A 13,832-nucleotide genomic window follows, 5' to 3' on the forward strand; every position below is an offset into this window, starting at 1 on the left:
TAGGGTTTCATTTTCTTGTGAAACTTTCAGTGTACACTTTACAGAAAAAAAAAACAACAACACAGAGGTACAGAGAAAAAGAAGACAGGACAAACTGCACTCACTCCCCTACTTCATATCACTTATTTTCTACACACAGACAAAAATACCTTATAAAATAGGCTAAAAAGCCTCAACTATTTGGTAACACCGCTACAGAACACTTGTGTCTGACGAAGTGGGTATTCACCCATGAAAGCTTATGTTCCAATACATCTGTTAGTCTTTAACGTGCCAGAGGACTCTGTTGCTTTTTACAGATCCAGACTAACACAGCTACCCCTCTGATACAGAACACTAGTCATTTTAGATAGTTCTCCAGACTGCTGTAACTGAAGAACAGAAACAAAGTTTACAAATAGGAGAGAAAAGAAATTTTGTGTAGATCTTCAGCAACACCAGTCCAAATTGGTGGAGGCCATTTAGCAATCTGCAAAGTCATTAAATATATATAAGAACAGTTTTCAATGACTGCTCTGAGGACTTTGCCTCTGTCACAACATCTACACAAATGAAGACATTCACCTCAATGTTTTGCAGACATGCGAGCCAATTTCTAGGTGACAACTTATCAGATTTCTTTGCCTCTCTACCATATGAGAGTGAGTGCAGAGGCTTTAAGAGTCTATTTGGGATCTTTGAAAAATAGTGACCTAGCTCTATAGCTCTAAAACTGTTGCTGGTGGGTAGTTCTAATCGTCAGTCCCCGTCTAGGCAATCCCAAAGGCAGCATATGTCAATATACGTCTTGACTCAAATGGAAAGCAGTAGTAACTCTGGGAGACAGATGGAACTATTTGGTACATCACTTTAACCCTAAGAGAATTCATGTAGGGGGATTGATAAGATATGACTGTCAACTTCTAACTATGCTTGCTGAGATAAATGCAGCAAGGTACCCAATTTTCAGAGAGAGTATTCTTAAAAGTTTCATCTTGTGGTTTGGACTTCGTAATTTTCAGAAAACAAAACGATGGGTCCAATGTTCCAGTCCATTAGAGTAACTGTGTACCAGTATCCCTGAGCTGAGCTGCCCTAAAGCCATGGAACTGGCCAATCAAGGATTCTAACTGTGTAGGAGAAGCCTTATGTAGCATAGAGCTGCTATATTATTTTTTATTCATTAGATGCTCTCGTACCTTGTGACATAAGGCAACCCAGTCTTTCCACTTCCATCTCCCTAATCCCAGATTTCTTGCTCCACTGTAGCCTGTTTCCCTGACAGCAGCATCTTTGTTAATGGTTTCCTTCTGTCATCTGCAGTCCTCCTCTTTTTCATCTTCCAGCAGGTGGTATCCAGTCAAGGGTTCGTCTAGCAAACTTTTTTAACATCCGTATAATGTGTCCAAACCACTTCAGCCTTCTATCTCAAATCATTGTCTCTCCAGCCTGATGGCCCTTTTTTTGTAACACATCAGCATTGCTTACTTTATCCCACCAACGGGCACCAAGTATTGTTGGCGAGCATCTCTGATGGAATGTGTTACATTTTCTGTTGTGGGTTTCCAGCATTTGCCACATTTCAGAAGCATGTAACAATGTGGATATCACAATGTCATTGCATAACTCTCTTGATTCTTGCATGAATCTTCTAAGTTTTCCAGATCATTGCCAGAGTCAAAAAGGCTCCACTTGCCTTCCCAGTTCTTGCTCCCACCACCTCACGGAGCTGGCCAAGGGCACTAATTGTGCTTTCAAGATATACAAACTTATTAACCATGCCACATTTTTCACTATTGATCCGATATGCATCATCATTTCTGACTCCTCTTTCAACAGTCATGAGTTGCTGTAGCATCCTAGTATAAGAGCATGGCAAGAGCACAGGAAGCCTAGCCTGTTCTGCCCTCTGCCCTAGACTGGAACCGCTCCTGGAGGCTGTCAGCAGCCACCACCATTTGCAGCTATCAGACTGCTCTAATCCATACAGTGAGATTGGTGCTGAACTGGCCAAGGATAAAGAGGTTGCAAAAGTCGTTGAAAGCCACCTTTCCCTACTGCAATCTTGACATACTTAAAACATGGAGGTTAAAATGGAGTTGACATGTGGTAGGCTGTCTACACGAGGGCTCCCAACATTGCTAACATCAGAAGGAAATTTTTGAAAAATTTCCCTCTGGTAGACAGAGCCATAGAAAAATAGGAACATGGTCACTTAGATATCATCTTATTGCTTCTTGTCAAGCACTGTTAGAAGGAAGAACATCTCTACAGTCTAGAATGATGTAGATGCAACTGGAGAAAAATGAGACATGGGGAAGACTTGAAAGAACAGGAGTTTAGCCTCACACTGAGTGCTGATAACTTAGTAAGATAAATCATTCAGGTAATTAAAAGGTAGAATGTGGGAATTTGTCTTTTCAAGCTTCCAAACTTAAAGTATTAACCAGTGAATTACTGAATCACAGAAAAGGTGTTGATTTAGGGGCAAATCAAGCAGCAATCCCAAGTAGAAAAGTTTGGGTCCTGCAGGGCTAAAAGGAACAGAATGATCTTCACCTCCTTCACAGCTACTGCCACCAGACTACAGTAGGAGCTGAAGAACTTGTGTTCATTCTACCTGGGGTTGCAGAGGGGTATGGACAGTAGATCATCTGTCAAGCTGAGTCTGAAATTCAGGAATCCTTTCTGAGACGTCACAACAAAGGTCTCTTAGAAGCTCTTTTTCTTGTTTTATTTATTTTTCATCGCAGAAGCCAGAATGTCTGCTATTTCAAGGAAAAAATAAACAAGCTCTCTCTATTTCATTGACACTGCATTTCTCATTTCCTCTTCTTCTGCAGCTGTGATATCTTGTTGCTACCACTGACTGATCTCTCTGTTTTGGCAAGTTTCCTGCATTTATCTTTGAAAAAAAAAAAAGAAATTTTTCCACTACAGAACAAGGCACCTTTAGACTCTCTGAGCAGAGGTGTTTGATGCCAGAGGCCTCAGTATGTTCTGCAAAACCTTTTGTTTGCTGAAAGCAGTACCAGACAACATCAAAGTCCTTTCAGAATTATGGGACAGTGCTGAAAAAAAAAAAAGCAACATGCATCTATTTTCTGCACTTCTGTAGATAGCGCATATTGTAAAGGACTTCACTCACACCTCAGGCCGGTGGACCTCTGAATCTTACCCTCACTATATTCAGTGTACCACTACTTCTAGCAGCTAAGGAATGACTTACTGATCCATCATGACGCTACATGGAAAACTGAGCACAACATCTTAACTCACCTCACCCATATTGGTAGAGCCTTTAACAACTATATTCCAGTGTTAAAGTAGCCCAGTAAGGGATGGAGTGCAGATCTCCCTGCTCTGCTGAAAGCAAAGTAAGAGTTCCCCTTGGGACCTCCCCTTCTCTCCATGGGTCTGTTCAGTGAGCATTAGGAGATATTTCCCTCCTTGGTTGGTGCAGGGATAGCACACCTTACTGTTTCAGTCTACTTTAGCCACTGATCATATTTGAGTTCTATGAGTTAGACCACAGGAGAAACATGACTGTGGCTCTTTTATCATTTTGTAAATGCAATACTGATGCACCCTGGCACACAGTATGAGGGAAGCAATGAGTGCTATAACTTCCTTTCTAACCCCCACCTTTTTCAGTAGATCCTCTCTCTCTCAAACAAGTTCCTTTGGGGCTGAAAATTTCCATCTTTGGTCTCAATATAAAGATGACATTTTTGTTTGTTTGTTTGTTTATTTTTGGTTGTTTGGTATCTAACATTGAGCAAAATTGGACCAGCCATTTTTAGGATATGAGGAATTTAAAACATTCTATGTTCAGACAGAAAATTGCTGAGTATGGAGATGTCAAACATGGATGGTTTTATAGCCAAGGGGGAAAAAAACAGTTGGGTGAAATTCTGTGTTGTGCCTCTGGAGACCACACAGCACAAAATGCATTGCCTGAGGGAAGGAAGGCAAAGGTGGCTTTAAACCACCACTGTGCCCTTCGAATCCTAGACAGCTCTGAGGGCGGGAGCAGCCCCCAACATAATTGAGCTTTCTAAATTAAAACAGCCTGCCCAGTCTGCCCTCTGGGCAACAGAACTGTTCAGAATCTCTGTGGTGCTATGTGCTTCCCCCCCACGCACACCCCGGCTTGACAGCCCTCTCTTATTCTCAGCCCTGCCTCCAACATGCCTTCTATGCCAAGGTTTGCAAGAGGGTGCTTTGAAGGGACCCTGTAGCTGTCTTCCTCAGTTCCTGCACTGGGACTTTTCCATTGGTTGGATCCAGGGCTTTTAGATCCCTTTTGCATCATTCTTGCCCCTCTACCCAGTGTAGAAAGGGCAGGAGAAGGGAATGAAGTCTGAAGCAAATTGGTTAAGCATTTGTAGAGTTATGGCATTTAATATTGGCTCTTTGTGCATATACATTGGAATTATTTTTTTTGAAGGGGGAGGAGATCATATAAATTAGGGTGTTCTGAAGATTGTGAACAGATAAGGAAACCTCTGATAAGGCCACATTTATAAAATTACAGTTCTATTAAGAACACCAGTGTATTAACTTGGTCTTTATATTAAAGCACAAGGGAACTAAATGCATAAAGTAATTCAAAGCAATGTTGAGCTTAAAGAAGTCAAACACTCAGGTAAGAATTTCCTAAAGTTAAGGTTCACCCACAATATTAACAGGGCAGCACTGAACAATACATACACTACTATTTTCTATGCCTGATCTCCTTGTTAAATGCAAACTGTAACATATTACTGTTTGTTCTATTAATGAATAACAAAACACATACAGAATGTTCAATGCATCTCTATTATTGATGCAAGAGAAACTTTAACTTGGAATTTCTTGATTTCTCAGGGTTTCATTTCCTAACTTTAAAACTGCATGAATACTAGTTTTTGCTGTTCACCTCGCTAGTGATGCAGAATGCCCCATTAATAAAATAATAATTACTTATTTAGTCTTAAAAGAAAACTCGAGTGATTAGTTCAACAACTTATGGATCCATCCAGCAAGGCATCCAGCACTCTCAACTTCTACTGAGTTCTGTGGCTGCTGTGAGCACTGAGTATCTGACAAGTTCGGGCCCTTCAATAGCAAAAAAATCGGCACACATGGGTCAGAATGCTGGATGTGTAGCGCTTCACTGCACAGCCCAGCCTGACTATGTCACCATGGAGAGCAAATGGAATCCTAAAGGGATGGGAGAGGATGTATGACTGTGTTGCCATTGCACGTCCCTTGAATGCCATGGTCATGCCTTCTTGGGGATGATCACAGGAATGCCCTGCAAATTCACAAACATTCCCACAGTCCATGGGCAGTTTCACGTGAAGCTGGAAGGATTGTCTTCCACAGCTCAGTTACAGAGAAACTTGAAGAGGCCAAATGGCTTGAGCTTCCCACTAGTTATAGCTCCAAAATGGAACAGTCATTGGACAGAAGTGGCAACCATCAGAGCAAACATTTCTCCCTTAGTAGAATATCCCATCATACTTTAGGCTGCAAAAGCAACTTAGCCCATTACTCTCCCATGCATTTGCTCTGCGTAAACCTTCTCTCTGCCCTGTAAGAGAATGGAGAGGGATCCAAATTCATGAAGGGATACCAAGCAACACTGGGTGTACAGGTTGGGTGCTGCAGAGTGAATAAGGCAGCTATTCAGTAGTTATTTTAGCCTCACTGTGCAGTGGATGATCCGCTGCCTCATTCACTTGTGCAGTAAATTCTACAAGGGTCTTTAAGACTTCTGCCTCAGCTACTATTCACTGTCCAGTACAAGACTTTATTCTGGGCCGGATTCTACAAGGTAGTTAGCTCTCTTTTGTAAGATGGATAGCTCCCTCTTGTGAGATGCTGAGAGCCGTAACCTCCCATTGAAGTCAGTGAGAATTGTGGGTGCTTATCATCTCATGGGATCAGGTCCTTCACTGGAACATACCATTTTAAAGGACTTTTTCAAGATTTCTCTCTAGTGTGGGGTGCAGGAGTGTGTGAGCATTAAAATTTCTCTATATTTTTTATCTGGACGCCATTAGAAAGCAGATATATTAGTGAAGAGAATCTCATCCCTCAGGTTGTTTAATAATATTTGCTTTATCCCCTTATGCATTGCACATGAAAAAAATAAATGAACCTAACACTCCTTCAGAAAAAACTTTAAATATTTAGAGCCACTGGCATTTTGATTTATGGCAGTATTAAAATACTCACACTGTTATGGTTTATTCAAATTAACGACCACGATGAAAACAGCAACAGCAATATATAAAACACTGCTCAGAAAAATTTAGAAAACTGACTGCAGTGCAAAAACCATCTACAATAAAACAAACGGCATCCCAATCCAACATTCAATCTATCATAAAATTAATCCATCAATCTAAACCAAGAAATATATTGATCTCAGTCTTCACGGATGGATGGGGTTTTTTCTCATTATAATATAAGACCTTGGGGCTCCCCAGTCCCTTGTGTGTTAAGGTATATCTCACCAGCAGCCAGGAAACAAGATTCATGAGGATAAATTCTATCTTGTTTACTTGATTTTTTCCCCTTGATTTTGCTTTTAAGAATGAGGTGTATTAAGAAAAATCAATATACACAGCGTAAGAAAAATCAATACATATAAAATAATGCAAATCAGTCTGAGCTATAGAATACACAAAAGGCCACTGTATTTTTGCAAGTTATGCTGTTTATTTTCACAGTTAATATCGGGAGTGTATTATTATTTATCATGTTTACTACAGTGGTGTCTAGGGGCCAATTGAGAACAGGGCCTGATTCCCAGAATAGAATACTCTCAGCTTTACCTGATTTTGAAGGCTCACTTTTAAGGAGATTTTTGTTGTGGCGATGGTTTGAGTTTTTTACAAAGAGTACGCATATTCATCATCACTGAAAAATAACTAATAGAGTATATTTTGATCTCTTTGGGTTGCATGGACGTATCAAAGACTTTCATTAGTCTCAGCAACACAAAGAGCCAAATCCTGTTTGTCGTATTCATGCAAGCAAGTCCCACTGAATCTAATGGGACTACTCTCATGAAACCTCATAAAAGTCAATGGAAAGAGCCCAACTGAGCCACTGGGAGCTGGATCAGACCCAAGATGACCAGGATTTGTCCTCTAGACTACTGATGTTTACTAGCCTATGTTGGTAATGACCAGAAGTCCTTATATTCTGATAACTAAATGGTCTAGCTGAAATGAGTCAGTGGCTGTCTGTGGACATGGGTCACTATACACAAATCTTCCATCGCAACTGGAACTAATGACCACTTTTCCTGGCAGTCCCAATAGAGAAGCCAAGGACTGAATGGCCAAGGAGACTGAACTACTCTTTTGTCCCTTAGAAGGCCCCACTCTCTAGAACACTCAGGACTGAGGCAAACTGGCAGCAGTTTGGGGAGCCTGGCACCATCAGTGCTCAGGGCCAGCGCTTCCATTTAGGTGGCCTAGGCAATCACCTAGGGCGCCAGGATTATTGGTGGGTGGCATTTTGCCAGAGGGGGGCAGGCAGCTCCAGTGGAGCTGCCGCAGTCGTGCCTGCGGAGGGTCCGCTGGTCTGCGGCTCTGGTGGAGCTGCCGCAGTCGTGCCTGCAGACAGTCGGCTGCTTCCGCAGCTCCGGTGGACCTCCCCCAGGCACCACTGTGGCAGCTCCACCGGAGCCGCGGGACCAGGGCGCGGGGCTGCGGAATTGCTGTGTGCCTAGGGCGCTAAAACCCCTAGCGCTGGTCCTGTCAGTGCTGTATCATTTCTGTGGATACATAAACTCCACACTTCACAAGCATGTTAATAGCCTTCCAAGAACATCAGCACTTCTGTATTTTTTATAAATGAGTTATTTAAGTAAAATAAACAAACTATCAATTAAAAAACAATGTAGTCAATAAAATTATAAATTAAAGCTGTGTCAGGACTCCACTGATCATTTATAAATAATGGAATCTCATCTGTATAACCTCTTTTTTCTTTAAAACAACCATGTTGAGTGGCCCAGATGGGGAATAAGCAGGTGATGACTGGTTAAAATGGAGAGTAAGGAAGGGAGACATGGACTTACAAAAGGTGTCAGAGACTAAGACATGGGAGATATCACTCACACTCACTCTCTTCTGGAGATAATTAATTTGATAATATAAGCTTCTCCTCCTACTTCCCATGTTCTTTACCCTTTCTTGCTTACTCTTCCTTCTGTGCCAACCACCGATCTCTTAAGCCATTTGATCCCACAAGAAAGTACAGCAGAGATGTCACACAAACTGGCATAGAAAGGTGTCAATCACACAACTCTGAGCAAGTAAAGCACCAGGGTACCTCCAGGAGGGATTTGCTCCAAGGAATGGCAGACAGAGTTTGCATTTCCACCCTCCATAAATCTAGCTCACCCTAAACCATGTCTTTCTCCCAGAACTTGCCACTCACTGTTGAAAAGACGGTTACTCACCTTTGTAACTGTTGTTCTTCGAGATGTGTTGCTCATATCCATTCGAATTAGGTGTGCATGTTCGTTGGAAGACTTTTTACCCTAGCAACACTCGGCAGGTCGGCTGGGCGCCCCCTGGAGTAGCGCCGCTATGGCACTGGATATATACCCCAGCCGACCCAACCACCCTTTAGTTCCTTCTTGCCAGCTACTCCGACAGTGGGGAAGGAGGGTGGGTTTGGAATGGATATGAGCAACACATCTCGAAGAACAACAGTTACAAAGGTGAGTAACCATCTTTTCTTCTTCGAGTGATTGCTCATATCCATTCCAGTTAGGTGATTCCCAAGCCTTACCAAGGCGGAGGGGTCGGAATGAGACGTGGCAGCGTGCAGAACCGCTCAGCCAAAGGCTGCATCATCTCTAGACTGTTGGACCAGAGCATAGTGCGAAGCCAAGGTGTGCACCGATGACCAGGTCGCTGCGCGACATATCTCCTGCATAGGTACGTGTTCCAGGAAGGTGGCCAATGAAGCCTGAGCTCTGGTAGAATGCGCCGTGAGATGGTCCGAAGGGACATGAGCCTGGTCATAGCACATGCGAATGCACACCGTTACCCAAGAGGAGATCCTCTGGGAGGAGATTAGTAGACCTTTCATCCGTTCAGCGACTGCCACAAACAGCTGGGGGGGATTTCCGGAAGGGCTTTGTCTGCTCGATATAAAAAGTGAATGCCCTACGGACATCTAAAGAGTGCAACTGTTGCTCCCGTCGAGAAGAGTGAGGCTTTGGAAAGAAGACCAAGAGGAAGATGTCCTGGTTGACATTACCTTAGGGAGGAACACCGGATGAGGTCGCAACTGTACCTTGTCATTGTGGGAGACAGTATACGGTGGGTCCACCGTAAGCACTCGAAGTTTGGAGACCCTTCTGGCCGATGTAATGGCCACCAGGAAGACTGTCTTCCATGACAGGTACAGGAGTGAGCAAGTCGCCAATGGCTCAAAAGGCGGATGCGTAAGTCTGCTTAGGACTAAGTTGAGGTCCCAGGTGGGGGCAGGCCGGCGTACTGGGGGGTAGAGGCACTCCAAGCCCTTAAGAAATCTAGTAACTAAGGGGTGGGAAAACACAGAGTGGCCACTTTCTCTGGGATGGCATGTGGAGATAGCCACCAAGTGCACCCTCAGAGAAGATATCGCCAGGCCCTGTTGTTTAAGAGACCAGAGGTAGTCCAAAACAGCGGGGATCGAGACCTCAGAAGGAGTAACATTCTGCATTGTACACCAGCAGGAGAAACTTTTCCACTTGGCCAGATATGTTGACCGAGTGGAAGGCTTTCTGCTACTTAGGAGAACATGCTGTACCAGAGCGGAACAGCGTAACTCTGATCTGTTCAGCCATGCAGGAGCCATGCCGTGAGATGAAGGGCCTGCAGGTCTGGGTGGCAAAGGCTGCCGTGGTCCTGCGTTATGAGGTCTGGGAAGAGTGGTAGGGTAACTGGGCTGGCCAGGGACAGGTTGAGCAGTGTGGTGTACCAGTGCTGTCTAGGCCATGCTGGCGCGATCAGGATTAGATGCGCTCTGTCCCTGTGGAGTTTTATTAGGACCTTGTGAACCAGAGGGAACGGTGGGAAGGCATAGAGCAGGTGGTGCCCCCACGACATTACGAATGTGTCCGTGATCGATCCCGGTGAAAGACCCTGGAAGGAGCAGAACACTTGGCATTTCCTGTTCGTGCGAGAGGCAAACAGGTCTATGAGGGGAAAGCCCCACCTCTGGAAGATCGAATGAATAACGTCTGGTCTTATCGACCATTCCTGACAGAGGAAGGATCTGCTCAGCTGATCCACCAGAGTGTTCTGAACCCCTGGAAGAAAGGATGCTACCAGGTCTATTGAGTGGGCTATGCAGAAGTCCCAGAGTCGAATGGCCTCTTGACATAGGGGAGAAGAGCGAGTCCCTCCCTGTTTGTTGATATAATACATGGCCGTTGTGTTGTCTGTAAACACTGAGACACAACAGCTGTGAAGATGTTGTTGGAACGCCTGGCACGTGAGGCGGACTGCTCTCAGCTCCCGGACGTTTATGTGGAGCGTCAGCTCCTGTGATGCCCAAAGGCCCTGGGTACAAAGGTGACCGAGGTAAGCCCCCCAACTGAGAGATGATGCATCTGTTGTTAGGGACAGCGAGGGCTGTGGTGGATGGAACGGTAGCCCTGCACACACCAGGGAGGGAGTCAGCCACCAGTCGAGGGATCGTAAGATGCTCGGGGGAACGGCCACCAGAATGTCTATTGGGTCCCTGCCCAGGCGGTAGACCGAGTTGAGCCACGTTTGAAGGGGCCGGAGGCAGATCCTGGCATATTTGGTCACATAAGTGCAGGCGGCCATGTGGCCTAGCAGGCCGAGACACCTGTGAGCCGAGGTTGTCGGGGAGTTTTGCAGACCTCGAATGATCGCCGTGATCGTCTGGAAACGTGGCTGAGGTAGGTAGGCCCTGGCTCGAGTGGAGTCCAGGATTGTCCCTATGAAGTCCAGCCTTTGTGTGGGAACCAGTATGGACTTTTCTACATTGAGGAGCAGCCCCAGCCGGGAGAATAGGTCCGTGATTATGTCCACGTGCTGTCTGACCTGAGTCTGGGAGGTTCCCTTGATGAGCCAGTCATCCAGATACGGGAATACATGTATCTGCCGCCAGCGGAGGTGGACGGCGATGACGGCCATACACTTCGTAAACACCCTTGGGGCCATAGAGAGGCCGAAGGGGAGGACCGTGAATTGGAAGAGCCAGTGATTGGCTACAAAGCGAAGATACCTCCTGTGTGGAGAGAAGATGGCGATATGGAAGTACGCGTCCTTCATATCGAGGACGGCATACCAGTCTCCAGGATCCAAGGATGGGATAACAGTCCCCAGGGAGACCATGTGGAACTTCAACTTGACCATAAACTTGTTGAGGTCTCGCAGGTCTAGGATGGGCCTGAGGCCTCCCTTGGACTTGGGGATCAGAAAGTAGTGGGAGTAAAACCCTTTTCCCTTCTCGTCTGGTGGTACCTCCTCTATTGCTCCTGTGGCGAGGAGAGACTGCACCTCTTGTAAGAGGACATGCTCATGAGAGGGGTCCCTGAAGAGGGACTGGGTTGGGGGGTGGGAAGGCAGGGTTGAAACAAATTGGAGGTGGTATCCTTGTTTCACCATCCGTAGGACCCAGATGTCTGAGGCCAATTGGGACCACGCCGGGAGGAAGTAGGAGAGGCGGTTGGAGATGGGAGGTGAAGGATCCTGTCCTGAAACTGGTACGCCGTCCTCATGCATACCTTCAAAAGGTAGACTTAGGCCCCAGAGGTGCTTTTGGGGGGCCATGGTTTTAACCCCCTTGGGGTCCGGACTGGCGTCTACGGCCACCCCGCCCGTGTCTTCTGTTGAAGTCTTGTCTGTGCTGGGGCACAAAGTATGGCCGGTGGGGTTGGGGCCGGAAGGGTCTGCGTTGGGTCACAGGCGTATGCATGCCCAACGAGCGCATGATGACCCTCTTGTCCTTTAAACTCTGCAACCTGGGGTCAGTCTTTTCAGAGAACAGATCCTTGCCATCAAAGGGTAAATCCTGGATGGTGTATTGGAGCTTGGGTGGCAGGTTGGAGACCTGTAGCCATGAGATACGCCTCATGGTGATACCTGAGGCCAGAGCTCTGGCTGCCGAGTCGGCCGCATCGAGAGAAGCCTGGAGAGAGGTTCTAGCCACCTTCTTCCCTTCTTCAAAGAATGCGGCAAATTCCTAGCGAGAGTCCGGGGGTAGAAGTTCTGTGAATCTACCCACCTCCGCCCAGGTGTTGTAGTTATAACGGCTCAAGAGAGCCTGCTGGTTGGCCACTCAGAGCTGAAGGGCACCTGCCGAATATACCTTGCGGCCCAGTAGGTCCATCCGCCTAGCCTCCTTTGATTTGGGGGCTGGCGCCTGTTGGCCGTGGAGTTCCCTCTCGTTGACCGATTGGACAACTAATGAGGAGGGAGGAAGATGGACATATAGGTATTCGTACCCCCGAGAGGGTACCATGTATTTCCTCTCAACTCCCTTTGCCGTAGGGGGAATGGAGGCTGGGGACTGCCATAAGGTGTCAGCAGTGGCCTGGAGGTTTTGATGAAAGGCAAAGCCACCCTAGTGGGGGTATCTGCCAACAGGATGCTGACAACTGGGTCCTCGAACTCCGGGACTTCCTCTACGGGAAGACTGATGTTGAGCACTGCCCTCCTAAGGAGGTCCTGATGGTCTCTGAGGTCTATCGGCGGGGGCCCTGATGATGAGGTCCCTGCCACTGCCTCGTCTGGGGAGGAAGAGGATGATATGCCGGGGACAAGGGAGTCCTGAATGGCCTCTTGCTCCTGGGTCGGTTCCTGCTCCAGCGGTACCGGGGAACCTGATGGATGGGTTATCTGCTCCTCTGTTCCAGCTGGAGGGGGAAGACTAATGGTGGCCTCTGGAGCTCGATTCTCTGAGGAAGCGGAGTGGGTCTGGAGCAATGGAGCACCTTGGGCCTCATGGTACGCCCAGGGTGTCCAAAAGGACCACTGGTGAGGTCCCAGGTCCTGAGACTGGACCTCCTGGAAGACCCCGGTAGGCACCTCCGTATCTCACTTCTGGTCGTAATAACTGTCCGCGTGAGAGCACACCGATGTCTGCCTGGATGGCCATGGAGGAGCAGGGAAACCTTGGGCTGAGGTTCCGACAGACCTCGCTCCCTTCTTTAACGGGGACCAGTGCCGGTATTCACAGCGGTACCAGGATCGAGATGGGGACCTGTGACCAGACCGGTGCCGAGAGGTCAACCGAGATCTTGAGTTCCTGCGGTGTGAATGGCTCCGAGAGGTACGGCGCCTGGATCGGCACTGAGAACTGGAGCGGTGCCACGGATAGTGAGGTGGAGAGCTGGAGTCTGAACGGTGCCGTGTAGGAGAACGGTGCCGGGACTGCGAGCGGCGTCGAGAGCGGGAGCGTCATCTCGACCTGGAGCGTCTGCGGGACCGTGATCTTGAACAGTGCTGGTCCGCTGTGCCGACAGACAGTGGTCTAGTCAGGGTCGGCTTGCACCGAGATTGGATTACCCGCACCAGCAGTGCCGGGGGTAGAGGCAGTGCCGAGTCCATTAAGGCGATTAAGTCGCTCGCCGCCGAAAACGCCTCTGGCACGGATGGCATGGTGAGCTCTACCGTGGCAGACGCCGGGGAGCTATCAGGCACCAGACTCGACGGTCCTTGTGGGACTGGAATCAACAGTGCCGATTTAGTCGGTGCCGTGGCGGGTATCGGCGCCGGGCGGTTTGATCTGGGCGCACTCTCCGGCTGCTGCGTGGGTGGTGCCAAAGCAGCAGGAATCTTGGCCATCTTCGACCTCGGGGAGAGGGAGTGATGAAC

The 13,832-nt window shown here is 47.3% G+C and overlaps 1 protein-coding gene across 1 annotated transcript in view; it reads right to left on the reverse strand.

Moving 5' to 3' along the window:
* Window positions 1-13,832, reverse strand: part of PLD5 (phospholipase D family member 5) — a 236,907-nt gene that overhangs the window by 198,654 nt on the left and 24,421 nt on the right. The gene's annotated exons all lie outside the window — the stretch shown is intronic.

This window comes from Gopherus evgoodei, chromosome 3 (genome assembly GCF_007399415.2).
Source record: "Gopherus evgoodei ecotype Sinaloan lineage chromosome 3, rGopEvg1_v1.p, whole genome shotgun sequence".
Classification (NCBI taxonomy): Eukaryota; Metazoa; Chordata; order Testudines; family Testudinidae; genus Gopherus; species Gopherus evgoodei.